This window comes from Dermacentor silvarum, chromosome 1 (genome assembly GCF_013339745.2).
Source record: "Dermacentor silvarum isolate Dsil-2018 chromosome 1, BIME_Dsil_1.4, whole genome shotgun sequence".
In the NCBI taxonomy this organism is placed as follows: domain Eukaryota; kingdom Metazoa; phylum Arthropoda; class Arachnida; order Ixodida; family Ixodidae; genus Dermacentor; species Dermacentor silvarum.
In genome coordinates this window covers 205,692,114-205,714,221 of record NC_051154.1, presented here as the reverse complement: position 1 = coordinate 205,714,221, position 22,108 = coordinate 205,692,114, and the positions used below count along the sequence as shown (strand labels likewise).

At 47.9% G+C, this 22,108-nt stretch overlaps 1 protein-coding gene across 1 annotated transcript in view; it reads right to left on the bottom strand.

Moving 5' to 3' along the window:
• Positions 1 to 22,108, bottom strand: part of LOC119436680 (protein qui-1-like) — a 556,193-nt gene that overhangs the window by 476,957 nt on the left and 57,128 nt on the right. The gene's annotated exons all lie outside the window — the stretch shown is intronic.

Genomic DNA, 22,108 nt, shown 5'->3' with positions numbered 1-22,108 from the left:
GAGTTCGTAATTAGAAGTCACTACCGGCCACGACAGAGAAAGAAGGTGGCGGCTCAGCACTGAAGCCGAAACTAAGCTAGCTATATAGGGCTGGGCGCGAGCAAGTAGAACAAGCTACAAGGCTGCAATTAGCGAGAGAAAAAAAAATAAGAAGGCATAAAAGAGCATGGGCCTTCGTTCGCGTAGTAGACTCGAGCGTCGCCGACCGACGAGGCTGCAGAGGAGAGCAAAGCCTGGCAGGTGGGAGTGACGTTAATCAGGCAACGTGACGCGCGGAAGGGAGCGCAGCGTCGCGAGCAACAGCGGGACTCTGTTCGCCGGGTCAAAAGACGACGCCGTCAGCTGGCTCCGTCACGCCACGGGAGGCCGATAGACGAGAGAACCTCGTCCGAAGACGCAGCTCTCCGCGTTGCCCTGTACAGTTTAGGCGCTGTATGGTCGCGATGCGTGTGCGGGTGCTGACAGTGGGTCCCCTTCACGATCGCGCGGGGCACATTTGGCGGCCGGACGGAGGCAATTTGCGACGCGCCTGCTCTGCGTCTGCCCTTGATTCGGGCATCGCTATTAATTCGTAGGGAAGTTCCTGCTTCTGAAAAGCAGATGCTTGGTTCAAAAAATGTATATGTATATATAGTATACTCGCGGACAACTTTCTGTGGCAATGAAGGGAAAGCTACGGGCGCGTGGATGCTGCACATGTGTTACAGCGCCAAGTAGTCCGGCAGCGTTTGACAGTGCTTTTGGTTGCTCGGAACGGACGCTGAATCGACGCAGCTTTCACGTGCGACGGTTTCGCGTTTGCCCAGACGCGGAAGGGAAAAGCCACAAAATAAGTAAACTTTTACGCTCAGTAGTGTGTTCTGTCTTATTTAACTGTTGCTAATAAGCTGTTTATGTTTTCTTTTCCCCAGCCTAAACCAACGTGGTTTAAAACGAGGGACTCTTTTCAGAAGCGCTTTCGCTTGTGCGCGCTTTGCCTCCGTAGCTTTCCCTTCATTGCCACAGAAAGTTGTCCGCGAGTATAGTAGTAACTCGATTTTTCAATGGGCCAAGCACACGTTTTTTTTCTTTCCTTTTTTCCCCCTTTTTTGTACTTATTTTTTCTCTCTCTCTCCTGTCGAATCCCTTTACCCCTCCCCCGGTACAGGGTAGCCAACCGGAGATAATGTCTGGTTAACCTCCCTGTCTTTCCTTCACCTTTTTTTTTCTCTCTCTCTCAATGGGCCAAGCGTATTTAAAAAAATGACAAGCACAACTTCGCGGTTATAACTTAAGATGACCGCGAAGTCCTGCTTCTCATTTTTCTATATATATAGATATGAAACAAGCAGAAAACCGCTTCGACTAACAACACTGGACGGTACGGTGGCCTCTGAGAAGACTGCCCGATCAACCTTTCCTCGAAGCTATCGGTCTTCGGAGTCTGGCCTGATTCTTCATCAGCCCAAACAGATTAAGACTGAAGCGATGTTCAGCAGTCTGGGGCTGATTACAGTTCTGCTATTAACGCTCTACGGCACAAAAGCCCCCGCATTCCAGCCAACTCGCGCTTCGTGTGTCATATAACAAAAGTGTAGTAACAGTGCCTCAAATATAGAATCAAATATACGGTACTTGTAGATTACAAGCAAGCACCTCTTCGCAAAAAGTAACATCACACAGACTCTGTAGCTTTCATTGAATGGCTGCGCTATAAACAGCTCCCTGCTGCGTACCTCTCCTAAGCCTATCCGGTGACGAAACCACGATAACGCAATATATGCCCGCTGTCCTATAGCTAACGTTATAACCAAACTGATAAAAGAAAAAAGAAAAGAAGAAAAAAAAAAGCCTAGTGCCAGATACGATTATAAGACGTACGGTATTCGGTCGCCAAAGGTCTGACGACCCGACACCGTACGTCTTATAATCGTATCTAGCACCGCGCTTTTGTTTTTCTTTTTGCAGCTTGGCTAACGTTGGCTGGGACACCCTATACTGGGTGCCCTACGTAACTTGAACCAACTTGAATATATGCATATGCTACGTAGCTCGACAGAACCAAGGTAATGTTAATTTGTTTGCCGTCGCTTGGATATACTCAGATTATTTTTTGCATTCCGCCTAATTACATAATTAGTCAGTTAATTATTGAACTTCTCAAACATTATAATTAGATGAAAAGTGTCAATGAGAAAATTGTAGAGCAACATGAAAAACTGCCGATACAGACAGAAAGAGATGTCATAAGGGAAAGGCAGGGAGATTATCCAGGCTGAGCCCGGTAGGCTATCCTGCACTGGGGAAAGGGGAATTGGGTTCGGAAGAGGAGAAGGAAGAGAGAAGTTCGCACCTTGCACATTTACACAGTCAAACGTTCATCGCTGAGTATCGTCACAGGCGGTCATACAGGCCAGTGCACCTCAAAAGACGCAGCAGCGCCTTTGTAGCCCTCCACATAGCAGATGCACAAGGCCACGGGCCCAAGATCTCCTCCGTAAAAGGCCTCCGTAAAAGGCCTCCGTAAAAGTGCTCCAAAGCCGATACAGCTTTCTGTTGCTCAATACGGGCTCCATAAACGTTTTTTTTTTCCAAGCATGAGAGTAGCCCGCGAATACACGCCAAGTTGCCGTGCGACTGGCCGCTCGAAGTACTTCACATGTATTCGCGGGCTTCTTTCATGCTTGGAAAAAACACTTTTATGTAGCACGTATACTGAGCAACAGAAAGCTTTCAGACAAGCGTGATCCACCTCGACTTCGCTAAAAGTTTTAACCGTGTCGCCCATAATCGGCTTAATACAAAAATTTTCGCGACTTCACTTGGACCCTCTAATATGATCATTGATAAAGTGCTTCTTGACTCATCGTTCACAATTAACTGTTGTTAATCTTCTGCAGTCTAAATGAGGCGACGTAATTTCAGGCGCTCCCCAAGATTCGCTCATTGATCCCCTTTTGTTCTTAATATTTAATAATGATCTGCCGACTGATATCTCCTCATCCAGCCGTCTTTTCTCAAATGACTGCGTCCTTCATAGAAGAATTACTGCCGGCAGGGATCACGCTAAGCTTCAGGAAGATTTGTATAAGATAGAGCACTGGTGCACACTTTGGAAGATGTGTTTAAACGTCTCTAAACGTAAATTCGTGCAGGTTTCCCGTAACAAACTTAACGTTACCTATCCTTATTCCATGAACTCAATTAAAATCGTGCAAATTTTTCATATTTCTTCATGGCGTAACTAGTCTCTATAGAAACCTATCCTGAGCAGATCATATATATATATATATATATATATATATATATTATATATATATATATTCAAGCTCTCGCTGCCGACACTTTCACACGTCTTGGCTTCTTCAGACGATCCTTCACTTTCTCTTCTCCTTCCATTCGCCAAAAAAGAGTTTAGCCCACAAAATTCTTATTCGCACGGGACTTGAACATGCATCCGCCACCTGGAGCCTCCACCAAGCCTATCCTACCGACGCGTTACAAGTACTTCAGAATAAATCCTCAAGGTTCATCACTTCCAAGTATAATAAGAATATTAGTATTAGCCCCATGAAATCATCTCTTTGTCTTCCACCTTTTTCTATGCACCGCAGGATGAATCGTTTTTTCTCTTTTCCACAAACTATACTGCCATTTCGTGGATATTCAAGGTGCACTTTTCCTTCCTCCAAATTGCATTTCCAGCCGTTGTTTCAATCCTCATAGTTTACAGCGACTTCCCGGGTCAACTAAATCCTGTGACCAATCCTTCTTAGCAAACACTATTGATGAATGGAATCGACTGCCTAGACTATTGTAAAGAAAATGGCTGCAGCCTATTTCATTCAATAACTGTTCCGTAAACGCCTGCTCGTTTCTCTGCGTCTCGTTTTTATGCAACGATACTTTTTATGTTTGTTATACATTAGGTTCGATATTATGTTATGATATATTGTGATAGAGTATCGTTAATTTATTATGGTATATTATGTTATAGTATCATATATCGTAATAATAAGTTTTTGATATATTCGTCCTGTCATGGTATACTTAAAAATTTCTACCTTTGCAGTGTTTTTAGTGCTATTGTCTTTACACTCATGGCATATTTTCCTTCCCTCTTTTTTTTTTTTTCCATGTTGCGCTTCTAAGCACGAGGTCGCGGGATCTAATAACCGCGGCCACTGCGGCCGCATTTCGATGGGGGCGAAACGCAAAAACGCCCATGCACCGTGGATAGGGTGCACGTTAAGGAACCTTAGGTGGTCAGAATTATTCCGGAGTCCCCCACTACGGCATGCCTCATAATCATAGCGTGGTTTTGGTCCGTAATACCCCATAATTCAATTCTAATGTATTTCTTTTCTTTTTTGTTTCGGACTGACACCGCCCAAAGATAAAATGGCAGGGCAGAGGACGGGCAGCTACTTCTATTTTGAACGCGCACGTTAAACGGTCTTTTTTTTTTTTTTTTAGTACAAACGAGAGGTGCATTACTTGTGGAGGAGGAGGAGGAAAAAGAAGAAAGGAAAGGCCGGGAGGTTAACCAGACGCACGTCCGGTTTGCTACCCTACACGGAGGAAGGTGTTTAAAGGGATGAAAACAAAGTAGAGAGAGGGAAGAAAGTACTCTCAGTATGAACACGTACGGTTGTCCAACACTTCACAATTGGTCACTGAGGCCAGTCGACTTCATGAACTGTAACAATGCCCGCGTCGCTTTGTAAGCCTGCGACGCGTGGGGCCACGGCCCTTGTGAAGTTAAACAATGTGAAGCAGGAGATAAATAACGTCACGGAAATTCTAAGGAGAAGTTCGATATATTCACATTAGAAAACAAAGTATAATTACCGTCGTTAGAAGAGGAGGAGCAGGAGCCACGTGCTACACGGACAAAACCAAGAGGGCGGCTACGAAGGAGCGCCAGAGGGACACAATTACGAGAAACGCCCATTGATTGATCAAGAGAAAAAAAAAAGATAAAGAAAAGGTCAGGTCGACGGGCTCTTGCGGAACACTTCCGGTGTGTTAATCCCGTGTCCTACAACGCTCCAGCCAGTAATCCAGCGGGCACACAAGGGCCGCAGCCTCAAATGACAGAGAGGGCGAGAAAAACTGCTCCGAGGCGTAATAATCACATATCAAGAGCCCCGTGACACCGTCGGAAACAGATATAAGTAGCATTTACACCTCGGCGCCCCGCGCCCCGCGCGGAGACGAACACCCGGACCGTGTTTGTGTGTGTGGCGGAGGGCGGCTGTTTGCGCCTTATTGTGGACACAGGGAGACGGCAGAGTAAACCGGCCGGACAAGCAAGCTGGACGGTCGAAACGCTCCGCGAAAGCTCCGCTATAAGCAAGAGCAAACGCCGCGATGAAGATGACCCAAGAAAAACAAGCAGTCCCTAAGTTGACGGGGGGGTGAAGGGGAGACAGAGAGGGAGGGGGAAGGTGTAGGGGGTAGCCTTCTGTCGCTTCGGCGCGCCCTGCGCTCTCCATATATATTTGCCCTCCTTAAGATCGTCTCGCTCAGCGTCGTCGTCGCCGGCCTGTCAGCGGTATAGATTACGCTTCGACTCGCGCGGCGGCGCCATGTATGCGCGTATTTATACCGCCGCAGGGACAGCTGTCCACATCGAGGACGACCGACCGACGTCGCCTCTCCTCCGAGAATAAAGGCGGCAGACGCGACCGCTCAAGACGCGCATATACCCAACGAACCTTCGCCGACGACGTCGCGCAATATTTCGTTGTTCTTCTTTTTTTTTTTTTGTTCAGTGAGGAGGAACGGTGGAAGTGACTTCTTCTAACGCTCTCCAACGTTATCCAATTAGTGGCGAGGCATCCATCACGTATTTTGTCCCTTATCGAATTAACAGTGGCCCGCGCGACGATGACCGAGCGCAGCTCCACCCCTCATCCTCCTGACGACACTTAATGTGACGCGCACTCCTCCTCTCAGCTTGCCGCGGCGCACGCAGCACGGCCGCGACCCCCCCCTTCCATCGAATGTCCGCGGGACGCCGCGCACGCAGCAGCAACGAGCGACGCGGCCAGCGCTCCCGCCGTTGCCGCCAGCGGCGGCCGGCCACGCCCCTAGCATGGAACGTGCATGTCGTCTGCGGCACGTCGCGAACTCGACTCCGCCGCCTGTGTTGTGTGCGTGCGTGTGTTCGCGCACTATAGGAACGGGCCCAGCACAACTGCCTGCGGCGTGGCGGGACCCCGCGAGGCGGACAGACTGGCTGTCCAGTGGTGTCTCGTTGCAGCAGGGCGCCCAAGTATGCACCTTCCCGCAGGCTTGCATGCGAAATGAGCCACGCTCGACAGCACCGAGTGCCAGGAGAACTCCCCTAACAGAGAACGGCGACGTTATTAATCTTCCTCAAATTTAGCTCCCGCAGCTATATATTCGCCCGTACACGCGCTTGTCCACAATGGTGCCGGGCACATAGCATGACACACGGAGTCCCGTGGCCGTGCTTTACGCGCATGTATAGGAAAGCGCGCATAGGCTTCTTTCAGGTTGTGGCGCACAGCGGGGGTCTGATTTGAGTGATTTGAGAATAGCCCCCCTAGTACGTTCCCCGTGTACTATAGCATATGAAGGCCGACCGCGGCAAGCGAAACTGAAAGACGCGTAGCGTTTGTCAGTTTCGCTTGCCGCGGTCGGCCTTAATATGTCGCACTTGCCTCCTCTCACGATATTCCTCCAATTGGTGCTGTGCGGAACTCCAGATTGGATGCATAGCCACTTCAGCAGCAGAGGCAAGACGGGCCGCCTTATTGCGCCTATAGCGGAAGCTTCGTTTTATGCCTCCCTACTAAAGAAGGTGTCCTAAATTTCATGCGCCAAGATTTAAAAAAAAAAAGAGCTCGCAATTGCGTTACTCAAAGAAAAACTAGTGCATATTATTTCCAATGGAGTGGAGTATAGCCGCCAGTAAGTTTTTCGTTACGAAGATTTAATTGGGTAATTGTAATAAATCATCTAACTCAAGAAATCATTTCTAATTAGTCCTAATTCAGTCCTAATTATCAAAGTGTCAATGAGAAAATTGTAGAGCAACATGAAAAACTCCCGATACAGCTTTCTGATGCTCAATACGTGCTACATAAAAGTGTTTTTCGAGCGTGAAATAAGCCCGCGAATACACGCAAAGTTGCCGCGCCAGTGGCCGCTCGAGGCACTTTGCATGTATTCGCGGGCTTCTTTCACGCATAGTGGGAGGAGCGTGGAACTGTTAAAATTTTTTGACTGCCCTATCTTCGGGATCGGACCACATTTTTAAACTGCACACACCCACACGAACGGCCTATATATCTAGGCACAACCTTCAGGATCGACTCACATATTTAGAATACATACCCACGGTAACGGGCCACATTTTAGACTGCCTATATCTGCGAGAACGGCTCACGTTTTTAGACAGCACGTATACTCACGGGAACATGAACACAATTTTCGGACTACTCCACCTTCGGGATCGGCCCAGATGTTTAGACTCCACATATACCCACGGGAGCGACTCACATTCGGGAGCGACTCACGGGAGAGACTGCACGGTCCACCTGCCGCTCTTTAAACTTGCACACAAAGCACGGTAAACAAGCGTTTTCTTTTTTTAGGGGGGGGGGGGGGGGGCGTTGTTATTTTAGGGGAACCCATATGGTAATGCGGACGCCCAGGCCGGGCATCAAACCCGCGACTTCGTGCTCCGCAGCAGAACACCAGCAGCCACCGCGACTGGCGCCCGCTGAAATAGAAAGTTCGTATGTATTTCTCATGAATAGAAAACATTGTGCATTGTATTTGTCGACACACATTGCCTTTAAATATGTGTTCAGGCTGCAGCCACACTGCAATGTTAACATGGCGTGATCACAGAAATTTCGACTCACAACAATAACGTTTTAAGGTTGTCATGCCAAGGAATAATAAACCGTATAGGTTACACCAGGTATATAGTTCCACTTAATTGAACATCCACATCAATCATGGGTCTCTCGAACTATATTAAGTGCTTAGTATAAATAAAGTTAGTAACAGAAAGAGTTGGCAGACGAAGCAGTTACATATTTCTTTTAGGAGTGCAAAACCGCAAAAAGTGTTAATTAACGACGTCAAATAGATTGTGAGGCCGCCTAATATTTGCTTGAACATTGAGGCCGCCTGAATGTTGCTAATGAGGCCGCCTGAATATTTACTTCATTGAAACGTTCAAATAAAACTTTGTCTAATACAAAAATCGCTAGTATGTTGTTAGGAAGCGCAGTAACAGGAAGTGGACCTGGAAAAGCCCTAATGGAGAAACGAGGAATGAAATAGATTTCGTACTCTCTGCCAATCCCAGCATAGTGCAGTATGTAGAAATGTTAGGTAGGGTAGAGTGCAGTGACCATAGGTTATTGAGGTCTAGGATTTCTCTCAATTTGAAGAGAGATAGAATAAAATTAGTTAAGAAGAAACAGGCCAACGTAGACGCAGTAAGGGTAAAAGCAGACCAATTCAGGCTGCTGCTCGTAAACAAATATGCAGCTTTAGAACAGGAAGATGAAGACAACATAGAGGTAATGAACGAAACCGTAACTACGCTGATCTCAGAAGCAGCAATTGAAGTGGGAGCTAAGGCACCAAGGCAACTTCCAGAGCTTACCAGGAGCTTACCAAGGTAAGCTCTCCCAAGTAACAAAGGACCTAATAAAGAAACGACAAAACATGGAAGTGTCAAACTCGAGAGAATAGATAGAATACGCTGAACTGTCGAAACTGACCAACAAGAAGAAAGTAAGGGATATCCGAAATTATAACGTGGAAAAGATTGATGAAGCAGTAAAATATGAACGCAGTATGAAATCAGTGAGAAAAGAAAACTTGGCATAGGACAAGGCAAAATATATGCACTGAAAGATAAGCAGGGTAATATCATCAGCAATTTCGATGACATAGTAAAAGCAGCGGAAGAATTCTACACTGACCTATACAGTCCCCAGAGCAGCCAAGCTGCTTCCATTAGAAGTAGTGATGAACAGGATACAGAAGCTCCTTCTATAACTAGCGATGAAGTTAGAAGGGCCTTGCAAGACATGACCAGGAAAAAAAAAAGCTGCTGGAGAAGATGGAATAACAGTCGATTTAATCAAAGATGGAGGAGATATAATGCTTGAAAATCTTGCGGCCCTTTATACGCAATGCCTCACGACGTCAAGTGTACCGGAGAGCTGGAAGAACACCAACATTATACTAATCCATAAAAAGGGAGACGTTAAAGAATTGAAGAATTATAGACCGATTAGGTTGCTTTCAGTATTGTATAAAATATTTGCCAAGATAATTTCCAATAGAATCAGGGCAACACTTGACTTCAGTCAACCAAGAGAACAGGCTGGCTTCAGGAAGGGATATTCTACAATATATCATATCCATGTCATCAATCAGGTAATCGAGGAATCTGCAGAGTACAATAAACGTCTCTATATGGCTTTCATAGATTATGAAAATGCAATTGATTTAGTAGAGATACCAGCAGTCATAGAGGCATTACGTAATCAAGGAGTACAAGAGGCATACGTGAATATCTTGGCAAATATCTACAAGGATTGCACGGCAACCTTGGTTCTCCACAAGAAAAGAGGAAATATCCCTATAAAGAAAGGGGTTAGGCAAGGAGACACAATCTGTGTAAGGGTGAGGTTGAAGATTAATATGCCGAAGACAAAGTTAATGTTCAATAGCCAGGCAAGGCAACAAGAATTCAGGATCGCCAGTCAGCCTCTAGAGTCTGTAAAGAAGTACATTTATCTAGGTCAATTATTCATGACTGACTCTGTGAATGACTGACCCTTTATTATTTTTTCTTCTCGCTCCTTCTTATCTATTCTCCCTCTTTCGCTCTCCCAAGCGTAGGGTAGCCAACCGGGCACGTCCTTAGTTAAGCGCCCTACCTTTCCCTTTTCATTTCTCTCTCTGTCTCTCTGATTATGAGAAAGAAATTTACAGAAAAATAAAATTGGGTGGGAATGCATACGACAGACATTACCAAATCCTGACTGGGAGCTTACCACTGTCGTTGAAAAAAAAAGTGTACAATCAATGCATTCTATCGGTGCTAACATATGGGGCAGAAACTCGGAGGTTAACAAAGAAACTAGAGGGCAAGTTAAGGACCGCACAAAGAACGATGGAACAAAAAATGTTAGGCCTAACGTTAAGGGGCAGGAAGAGAGCGGTGTCGATCAGAGAGCAAACGGGGATAGGCGATATTCTAATTGACATTAAGAGAAAAGAAAACAGCTGGGCAAGGCCTTGTAATGCGTAGGATGTATAACCAGTGGACCATTCGAGTTAAATAATGGATACCAACAGAAGGGAAGCGCAGTCGAGGACGGCAGAAAACTATGTGGGGTGTTGAAGTCAGGAAATTTGCAGGCGCAAGTTGTAATCAGCTAGCGCAAGACAGGGGTGATTGGAGATCGCAGGGAGAGGCCTTCGTCCTGCAGTGGACATAAATATAGGCTGATGAAGATGATGATGTTGTTAAAAGCCTTATAGAAAATCGAAAGTAGCCATGTTTGTAGCAGTGCAGAGTTTGGAATAAAGAAGCGCCTCAAGAAAGTTGGGCTACCTGGCCGGGAATGCCACCGCGAAGCATTCTTGAAGCCCTGAAAATGAGAGCTCCCTATGATGTTGCTCTTTCCCCACGTATGCACTTAGACTGCATAAGCGATGTATTTCTTTATTTATTTTTCTCTCTATATATATATATGTGTGGACCATGCACCCCTCTCTGCTTTTTGAAATGTCTTGGACAGTAGCAAGTCCGCGCTGATACCATTTTTCATTTTTTTTCTCTCGTTTGTCCTTCTCGTCTTGAAGATCATTACTCCATCTATTTTATTTTTCGGGCAACCCCGCCGGAAGCAGGACATCAGCGCATGAAGTTCGGTTGCCCACTTCCGTGGCAGCATATAGGACCCCTGACGTGCATCCCTTGCTTGGAAAATTCATTGCACTCCTCAAGGCTGCGAACAAACTTGATGATGCGGAACTGTCCTCGCTTTTCAAGCGCGACATCAAGCGACTGTCGCCTTCAGAACGTTTTTCATGAACCTCAGCAAAGCCGGCTGCGCGTACTGCGCCGTCGACTATACGCTTACTGAGTGGCCTTTCGGCTTCAGCATTCGTATAAAATTTATTATACGAGTGTCGAAAAAGAAAACGACACTCTGAAAGAAGTACGCGCGTTCTTAAAGCAACCCGACCTTGATGCGTTGTTAACGACATACTGCTGTCGACAACGCCATTTTCTTTCTTTTCGGAATAAACGATACGCAAAAAATAAGGGGAAAAAGGAAAGATAACTTGTTGCCTGACTGAGGAACATAAAAAGGTCGGAGACGAAGCATATGCCGGATTAATATTAAACTCAGTAATGACCGCACGCGGTGAGCCACACTGATCAATATACACGTCGTGTATAGCGCAGTAGATATTGACTCCGGCCGCACGCAGTTGCTAAGCGTTGTGGTCGGAGCGTACGAGCCAGCTCGACTGTCTGATCGCGGCGCACCGCAGTATAGTCGCAATCTATAAGAGCCTCCTCAAGTTGCAGTGGACCGCCATTTCAATTTTTGAAACTAAATAATGCGGACTTTCTTTTGCGATATCCTGTTGCACATGCAACTCGCTTCATCTCTGCGACGGCATAAAAAATTTCGGCAGAGCCTATCGCACGATGAGTGTCGATGGTAGCGTTTAGCATAGAATCAATATATCGACACAACGCATTGCCACCGTCGAAACGAGTCGTGTACTGCAGCGGGATTCCTATTTCGCGCGTCGCTAAGAACACTCGGCGCCACCTAGCACCGTCGCTGCGAAGCCGGCGCGTGACCTCCGAAATGCATGGCACCCCGGTGCGTGCGAACGCTGAGAAACGCGTCATGCGGCAGCGGGGCTTTTCTCTCGCACTTCTTTCTGGACACGCTTCGCCATCTAGTGGCGCTGCCGTGGAGTTCGCGCGTGGCCTCCGAGACGAGAAGCGTGGCGCGCCGGTGCCTGCGAACGCTGAGAATTGTTTCCTCGCTTGCCGCACACCCAGTGGCACACACACAGTGACCCAAGTGGCGAGAGGTTCGTTGATAAGCGACACGTACCCAGTGCATATATGATAAAGCATCTGGTTGGGTCCTTGAGGAACCCCTGGAACCCCTGGTTCGATTGCGCTCAGCATCGGAGAAACTTGAGCGATATTTTTCGTCATTGTATAGAGTGGTACATTCATAGCGGCACATACTTAGTTACCCAAGTTGGCGTAAAGACGTTCATTGAAGAGTGGCACACATCAATACTGGCACATATCCAGTGACCCAAGTTGGCATCAAAGAGGTTCATTGAAGAGCAGCACAGACCGAGTAGCACATAGGCAGCGCTCCAAATCGGCGTCAACGAGTTTCATTGAACAGCGGAACCTACCCAGTCCCGCATCTACAGTGACCCATGTCAGCGAGAAAGAGATTCGTTGAAAAGCGGCACGAATGTACACATTGCCACATACTCAGCGACTCAAGTCTTTCACTCAGTGACTCAAGTCTACATAGCCTTTGGCGCAGTAGAATGTGTGACAGGCACGCTGAACCACCGCGAAGCACTCGGTCGTTTTTTCGGGAATCTGCTGCCTACGTTCGCAGTGTGTACGCTGCTCAAGAAACAGCGCCGGACTGGATGCCTTTATTGGACGCGTCCACATGCTTGCCTGACTTTTGAATATGTACCTGTAGCGCCTTGTCTCTTGTGTTGCTGAAGATTCTGCTCCCATGTAATAAAGAAAAAAAAATACTCAGTGACTCAAGTTGGTCCGATGGTCGGTTTCGAACCGTGCTCCCACAGCACAGCCAAGACCGATGCCCTATTCGTCCATGGACTAAACAGTGACCCAGGTTGGCGGGAAATCGGTTCGATACATACATACATAGGTAGCCCCCGGAAAGCGCTTAAAGTACCCTAGGAATGCTAACGCAATAATAGCTCCAAATTATATCCTATTATATATCCTTGTATAACGATTTATTGTTGATTCCACGGTTCGATTCGGCTAGCAAAATATGCGTACAAGCCACAGCTATGGCCTCGTAGTTTCCGCCTCTATTGCGGGTGGACGCGAGTTCAAATCCATGGTGCCCCCAGTTCCCCACCGGTTATCCAAGTGGGCGCAGGTATGCCCCGGCCTGAGGCTCGGATTTCTTTAGGGGCGAATTTTCCTCTGGAGGCAGCCCGTGCAATACAAATCTCGTGAAACCCTGAGGGCACTGCGAAACCCTGAAAAGGGGGTTCGGGGCCTCTCCCATGGCGGCAATTTTCAATGTGGCATTCCAAAGCAGCAATTAGGTAGGTATGTCCTCGGGTTAGAGAGGGGAACCTCTTTCCAGGCGATGTGGTCTTGCAATAGCCGAGTATCAGGCCGGGAGCGCACTTGAACCTATTTTACCGGGAGGTACCTGGAGGCAGCTAAGCTACCTCGTATATACAGCCGTGGCGGATGTTCCAAGGCCGTTGTTGTTGGACAAGGGGCGTCCAGAGACTGTGCCTAGAAATCTATATAGAGCCTCTTTCGAGATGCGTAGCCGAGCAGCAGGCCGGGAACATCTCTACCCATAAGAAAAACCGGTGGGTCTCCGGTGACACCGGGATTCTAAACTAGTACTTCCCACATCAATAATAAATTAGCCACCTCTATAATATAGACCACCGCTGCGGTTACGTTCCTTCTAGAGATATAATGTGCTTGGTCTACGGGAAGCATAAGAAACGACCACAAAGCGTCTTTCGAACGCGAACATAAATGTAAACATAACCCATTCAGTCACAAAAAAGGACGAACTGTCAATAAATCTGTCCAAGAGATACAATTTTATTTCAAGTCGCTGCTTATTTGAGTGAAATGAAGTGCAGGGGATAGAATGACGGGCTTTGTGCATTCTCTACTCAGTGCTCTTCTCTTCTCTACTGATTCTACTCTGCTCAACTCAGTGCTCCAGACATTCTCTACTCAGTGCCTAAAGAAAGCAAACATCAGTTTTCATTTATAAAAATGGAAATAAATGTACATTTTTTACAATTTCGCCACGTGTGGAGGAGTCATGAGCCGCTGTTCTTCGCATCAGCCTTTATCATTCAGTATCAACGCAAATCGTAATGACGGCATAAACACCACCGCGAGGAGCAGCCTCTTGGTGTTTTCCCCAAGCATATTTACCTTTGAACTGAAGCACGGTAATTCACGCTGTCAGAGTTACTTTCGAGCGGAGCTCGTACAGTGACATAGAAGGCAAGCGGACAGCAAGAGCAAAACGCAAGTTTTCTGTCTCCCTCTTCAAAGAGGAACGCAGCATATTTTCAACCGGGCCGCAACAGGGGCAGACAAGGCATAAAAAAAAAAAAAAAACTGTAACAGCGCTGTGTGATTTACCCGCTTCCTTTGTTTCGAGAAGCGAGCATCGCGGTACACCTTCAGCAACGACCCGAGTGCGGAATTATATAAAACGCTTCGGAGCGCATTCTCACCGCACACCTCAGAGCGCATCGTGCCGCGAGGCTCTTATGTAGCGTCCCTTCGCGAATCTGCCGCCCCGCCCCCAAGCTGTCTTTCTTTATATGCCCGCTATATGAAGGGAGGAAGACTGCGGGAAGCAAGGCTCTGTACGAAGAACGCTCGGCGGCGGCGTCCCTCCGTGTTTTGCTCAATTCTCTCGACGAGAAAAAAAAATGGGGTACTCGTTGAACGCCGATAAATTATTCTTCTTCTTCCTCGCAAGACTCAGGCACGCGCGGCCGTGTTTGCACGGCTCCTCCGAATCGTTTTACGCTCGCTCTCGATCCGCGGCGGCAGGCCGGCTGACGGAAGAAACAAAAGAAGAGAAATCGCGCCCACCCGAGCACGCGCGCGTGCGCGCCCGTCGCGACGCGTGGAATTCGAGAAAAAAAAAAAAGGGTGGCAGCCAGGCAGCGGCTTCCCGACAGGAAGCGTCGAAATTCGCCATGGCAGGCCACGTGCGCACGTCGCACATTATTTCTAGAACTGTATGTTTATTTCTCTCTCTCTCTCTTCTTCTTTTTTTTTTCATTTCTCTTTCGCTCTCTCTCTCTCTCTGCGCTTCCCAGATTTCGAGTAGCGGGAGTCTCGCCGTCACCGTGGTTTGCTGATGCGATGTATAGTAGCCCGTTTCGGGCGACATTTTTCACCGGTTCAGTTCGACAGCAACGGGAGAAGAGTCGCGCGCGCAGCAGCGAAACAAGGCGCCTGCAGGATAGCGCGTGGGATAGGACAAACAAACCGATAAAAAGTATACAAATAAAAAGAAGCGCGGAGTTGAGCCTAATGGAAAGCCGCAAAACGGCAAAACCGCGATTCGGCGGCAGCGCCCGGAGAGCCCGCGCTGATGCGCGCACTCGGCCGGCAAGCAGAAAAGCGACGTGTCGAGAATGCGTTGCGCGCGCCGTCCTGTTTGCTGCTCTCGCCTCCCGGCTTGACCCCCTTCCCCGATCCGCGCACCGGAGACGGCGCAGCCCCGTGGGGGTTCACTTTCGCGCGGAGTGGCCGCCTACGCCCTACGGTCACGCGGCGATTCCCCCGCGTTCTATCGCCGTTTCATATTGGACATGCTCAGCTGCACGGGGCGTGTCACTACCGTTATGGTTCAGCGAGGAAAGAGAGAGCAATAGAGGGGAGGGGGGGGGAGCTAGCGACGCCAATCAGACACGTGTACGGTTTGCTACCCTGCAGGGAAGGAAAATGGTGAGGGAGGAAAAATAAAGAAGGTAGAAAGTGTAAAGCACTGCACGCATGCGTGGGGCTGCCCATCACCTCTACGATAGCCGCGTTTGCATGAATGCGACAGTATGCGTCGCATCCTTTAGCGCCTCACGGTTACGCGACAGCGTTATACACGTGGCGCATCCGTCATCGACCGAAGCAAGCCGGAACCTGTTTCCGGAAATTTGCGTTCCGCCGGTGAGGAGGAGCACGTGGCGATTCCGTCTCTGCCTCAGTGCAATACACCAGCGTTTACATGCACGGCGCTTGACGACGACATACCCATTCTCGAACTACACCTCCTGTCGCATCAATGCGATTCGTCTTCCTGGCGCATTACGGCCGTTTACATGAACGCGATGCGACGCGCCACTTGTTCCATTCATACATGCGCCCCTGATCAGTCGACGATGCCAGGCGATTCCATAAATTTCCGCCGGCGACGCGTGAGGCCACGGTCCCGAATCTCCATCTGTGAAATTGTCAAGGTATCCAGATGGTTTAACCATGACCTGGCTACAGGAAGAGCGCGCGCCCGGCTCAACTCTATAGCCAGGTCGTGGTTTAACTGTCTGAAAATGGTCGCGCTCGACGTCGTAACGTGGACATAAACACAAGACGATTTTACCTGTTCCTTGACAGTGGCATGAGTCCCACAAGGGTGTGTGCCATTTTATAGAGGAAAGAGCATACAGGCTTTCGTAAGCCACCTGTAGCGAGCGGCGGCTGAGTGAAGTTGCATCGAAACGGGAAAAGTGCGATGGCATTTATAGGGTCAAAGTGTGTCGAGGCTTCTGATCGAGACACTAGTAGTAGTAGTTGGTTGTTTATTTAAATAATTAGATCGACAAATAAAGGAAAAGTAAGAGGCAGGAAATCGCTGCTAACCACAGCAACTGTCTAGCGCAGTCTGCTGACACCTTAACCGCGGTCAGCAGGAGACACTCGGGGTGTTCCAGGAAGCTTGCGTCTTGGTCTTGGTGTGAGCAAGCAAACGAAGACTCCTCGCAAGATTTGTTCTCGACGGCGGTATTGGAGCTGGCTGGTTCCTTTATGGGTGACCAGCCAGCACCATGACAAGGCGTTACCGACGATGCCAGTCACCCGACAGCCATTGGAAGATGATGTCACGTCCGTTACAAAGAAGAGAGCTTTTGTCTTCGTGGCTATGGTGTTGGGCTGCTAGCACGAGGTCACGGGATTGAATCCCGGCCTCGGCGGCCGCATTTCGATGGGGGCGAAATGCGAAAACACCCGTGTACTTAGATTTAGGTGCACGTTAAAGAACCCCAGGTGGCCCAAATTTTCCGGAGTCCCCCACTACGGCGTGCCTCATAATCAGATCGTGGTTTTGGCACGTAAAACCCCATACTTTTTTTTTCTTGATGGAGAGCTTCTCTTATCTCAATATACCAATCGCTCATATGTCCTGCTTATGAGAACTGACTGCAAACATTGAAGGGTTGCCTTTCGAGGTACTGCTTATAGGACACATGCGACACTTGATCTCCATTGTGACAAGTACGGCTGGATGACACGGCCCACGTAGATGTGGCGGATGAGACCGATTCATAAGTGGAAAGGTGCGTCCTTGTTCAGTCTTGTTCAATAATAACACTGTCATGTGTTGTATGGCCACTGTTGAACGATTGGTCTTACTGTCGGAACGACTGTTGAACGACTGGACTCGCAATTCCCGGAATCGTAAAGTTTACTTGTGATTGTCGAAGGCGCCACAGGGGTCTTGGTGTAAACACAACGGAAGGCAGCCTTAATGGGTGAGTCCCGACAATTTTTTTTCGAGCTCAGCCTGCCCTGCGGCATCATTATCATCATCATCATCAGCTTATGTCCACAGCGGGACGAAGGCCTCTCCCTCCGATCTCCTATTACCCCAGTTTTGTGCTCGCTGATTCCAACTTGCGCCTGCAAATTTCCTAATTTCATCGCCCCACCTAATTTTCTGCCATCCTCGACTGCGCTTCCCTTTCCTGGGCACCGATTCTGCAAATATGATGGTCCCCGGTTATCTACCCTATGCATTACATGGCTTGCCCAGCTCCATTTTTTTTCTGTTAATGCCAACTAGAATATGGGCTGTCCCCGTTTTGCTCTCTGTACACAACGCTCTCTTCTGTCCTTAACCTTACGCCTAACATTTTTCGTTCCACTCTTTGCGCGGTCCTTAACTGCTTCTCGAGCTTCTTTTTGTTAACCTCCAAATTTCTGCCCCATATGTTAGCAGCGGTAGAATGTAATGATTGTACACTTTCTTTTCAACGACATGGTAAGCTCCCAGTCATGATTTGGTAATGCCTGCCATATGCAGTCCAACCCATTTTATTCTTCTGTAAGTTTCCTTCTCATCATCAGGGTCACCTGTGAGTAATTGACCTAGATACGTACTCCTGTACGACTCTAGGGGCTGACTGCCAGTCCTGCATTCAAGTTTCCTTGAAAGTCTATTGAATATTATCTTTGTCTTCTGCACATTAATCTTCAACCCCAATCGTACACTTCAACGTCTTCATAAACTGCCCTGCGTACATAAGGGATTTAAATAATAATAATAAAAAGTGCACTCCCTGATATGTGGCTTGAGGTCTCTGCGCCGGTAAAACAGCGATACACTGATTTTCTCGCTGTGGAACGAGAAGGGCGGCTTTTTGTACGACGCCAGCGTCTGTAAATGGATGCCGCGCATCATGATGTCATCACGGTGGTCACGATGCACTGTATTTTTGTACCATCGGGAGGATAGGGACGTCGGATGGGTACTCTGGCTCTCAACTGTGACGTACGCTCTGGGCGGATAACGTTCTATAACATCCCCCCGCAGCGGGCAGCCAGCGCGCTGCGACAACGAGGAGTACAGAGCTGCAGAGCGCTTTCTACGAATACTTGAAGTCTTCGTAGAAACAGCTTGTATACAGCTGCAGCATGGAACGTGCAGATGTGCCCCACGTTTTCCACACAAGAAGTTTAGTACGTGAGCAATGGGAAGTGTCTCCTCCTGAGCTATAGGAGCAGGGGTGGCTCCACGAAAGGTCCCTGTTCAATGATAGCACCTAAAAAGCGGTGAGTCATGTGGTAAGAATGAGTCTGGCCGTTGATGAAGACTGCTGGGATACGTTGTCATGGTGTTGCCCGTAAACGCAATCAATGCACATTTCTCAATGAAGACACTGAAGCCCTGTTTGCGGAGATAGGAAGACCTTAGTGCGCTACACTCTCAAGCCTTGCACGAACCTGCAGACGGGTAGCTGCAGACTCTAAAGTCAAATTTTATCACAGTAATTGACAGGTGAACTGACTTTGCTAAGGCTTTCAGCGCTAAGGAAGCGCAGGCTGAAGGAGTGCTTACACTATGGACATTGCGTATCCTGGTTCTTTTGCATAATGACAAGGGGATGTCAACAAATCATCATCATCATCATCATCATCATCAAAGCCTGATAAGTCTCAGGAACACAAGTGGTTTGGGCCAGTTGCCTAACTTTCGTTCCAACCTCGTTCGAAGCAGATTGGCCTAAAGTCTCTTCCACCATATGTACATCACTTGTTTTATATAATCAATCAAACGATCAATCGATGAACTAATCAATCAATCAATCAATGCAAAGGAGACATACTGCACACGCCAACTGCGGTATGTCTGCGGCGGGGGTCCATTCGCGTTGATCGTCTTGCTAAAAGCCGATTGACACAAGCGGGCTGAAATGCATGCTTAATTCCTTGATTCCGCGTCAGTATTTCAGTTTTCGCGTGCCTTCGGTTAAGCGTTTCTGTGAACCAAGCCCTCAGTACCCATAGCTTTTCCCGGCCGAGTTATTATGCCTGTGGGCGGGGGAATGTTTCTCTTTCAAATTAGCGCAGTTAGCGTACACAGGACGCAGAAGGGCTAGGGCATGATGGAAAAAAAATAGTACAAAAATTTACAACCCTAAAATTCCCCATGGTTCTTGAGAGGGCACTGCAGAATGCGTAATAGATCTAAAGGCAACAAGGCGTCAAATATAGAGAATTTTAGTACGCTATTCTCGCTTTCTTTTTGGTGTCGTATTATTTTTTTTCTTTACTTCTTTTCATCTCTCGTGTACAACGTCTAAGCGTGAAAAAACAGCAAATGAATGGGCATCCTTCCCTTTGCGCATGGAGCAATAAGTTTTCGCGCACGTTGTCCATCTCTCGTCACACTGAATAGGCATAATGGCATGACTGAAATTAACGCCGACCTAAATCGTTATCACGCTCCCGTTCCGTCTCCCTCGCACCTTCTTCCTCGTGTGCCACGCGGCAAAGTTTCATAAAAACACCAACAAGCGTGTACTCGCTCGTGACTGACTGCCGCTTATTTTGTTCCTTCACCGAGCGCGCGAGCGCATTTCACACAAAGCCGGCTATGATCTGCGAAACTGGTGTTTGCGCTGGCGTGCGGAAGACGGCGAACAAGTAAACAAGGAAGCCCAAATCGGCGCTTTTCATCCGTACGTATATGCGAATGCTGGCGTCGGACAAAAGGCCGCCCTTCTCTTTCCATTGCGAGCCATGCGCACGAAGCATCCACACGAGACGGGGAGGCGCGTAAAATGCAAACGCCGTCGCTGCTGCCGTTCCCTGGCTGCTTTGCATCCTACGTCCTGTTCGGTGTTGGGGAGGGAGGCTCGCGTGTCTTTGGTGGCACCGCTGGCGCTCTCTTGCGGTCTATAAAAAGAAAAAAAAAAAAAGAAGGGCCGGACTGCCTGAAACGGCACACAATGCAGCGGCAACGGAAACCCGGGCCACGGCCGCCAGCTCCGTCCGCGAGAAGCCTTTCGCCGTGATAACGGTGTCAAGCCGGGCTCCGTAAATCACCCAGTACGACGTCTGCGCTTCAAGTTGCTTCATCCGTCACTGCCTCCCCACGTTTCCCTAGCGGAACGACGCACTCTGCGAGCGCCGGCCGACGCTCGGGACCTCCACGGTGAACGCTGCTGGCTCGCGCCGCGGCCACGCATGCGCCCATTTCCGAAGTGCGCAACCGCAGGGACAGGGTGGACCCCAGCCATCGGACAAGCAGGCAGTTGGATTCGCGAGGAACTCGAGCGCGTCTTTCACCGTTTCAGGACGGTATGTACACACTATAGGGCCGGTTGGTGCGGACTACATGCGTTGGTGAATAACGCAGATGCTGGCGCTATCGCCATGCTGGCTGTAGTTTTGTTAACTTGACAGTTGGCTTCATAAATTTCAAGTGCTCTCGTGTCACAAGATCTCCCTGAGCACTTGTCTACAGTGATTGAACTGTGGAGAGCACGCGCATTCCACGCAATGTATAAATCAACGTGAATAAAAAAAATTGTGTGTTTCCGCGAGTACGCGCTCCCTCGCAGTCTGTAACACAGACAGCGGCCCGAAATGTCCAACACAGATGCGGCGTACACTCAAAGGAATGCCGTAAGCAGCATTTAATTTTAAAGCAACATTTTAAATACCTTGATGTCTACTTATCTTCTGACTTATCTTGGAAGAAACATATATGTTGCATAACTGGTAAAGCCAATGGTGTGTCAATTTCATTAAGCGTAATCTCAAATCTGACCCAAAAAGCCTTAAACAAGCTCTTTATGTCACCAATGTGCAACCAATCCTTGAATATGCCTATACAGTATGCGATCATCATGGCCAAACACTAATCTATAAACTAGAGCGCATAGAAACCGTACTGCACACTTGGTCAGTTGTAATTATAACCTTGATTCCAGTATAACACATCAAGAATTAACTATTATTATTGTAGGAAAGCTTAAGCAGCGAAGAAAATTTTTCCGATTAAAATAGAAAGTGGTATTAATAAAAGCTTCTACATGATGAGGCCATGCTATACGTATCGCACAGAAATGAACACGCGAAAAAGGTTCGAGAAATAAGATATCGTACTGATGTAATTGCACATACTTTTTTTCCTTTTACGATTCGCGAGTGAGAACCGTTGGATGCGAGTGCTGTGGATGTTCCCGCAAATATATTTTCCTCATCCTTGCAAGATTTGCATGTCTGCTTGCCTGTTTTCGTTCCGGTTGTTGTTCCGACCCCCTACAATAATGCCCAATTGGGCGATGTAGGTTCATGAATGAATGAATGAATGAACGACTGAATGAATGAATGGCCGCAACAGTTTACGTATGTAGTAGGTGTGCTTCTTGCCCCCGTATTGTACATTGTCTTTTTCGTCATTAACTATTTAATATTGGGTATTAGCTTGTTATGGGTTCGGAAAGCTATTCCAATTTCTCGTTTCTTCTAGCAATACTTTTATGTTATGGGAAAAATGACGAA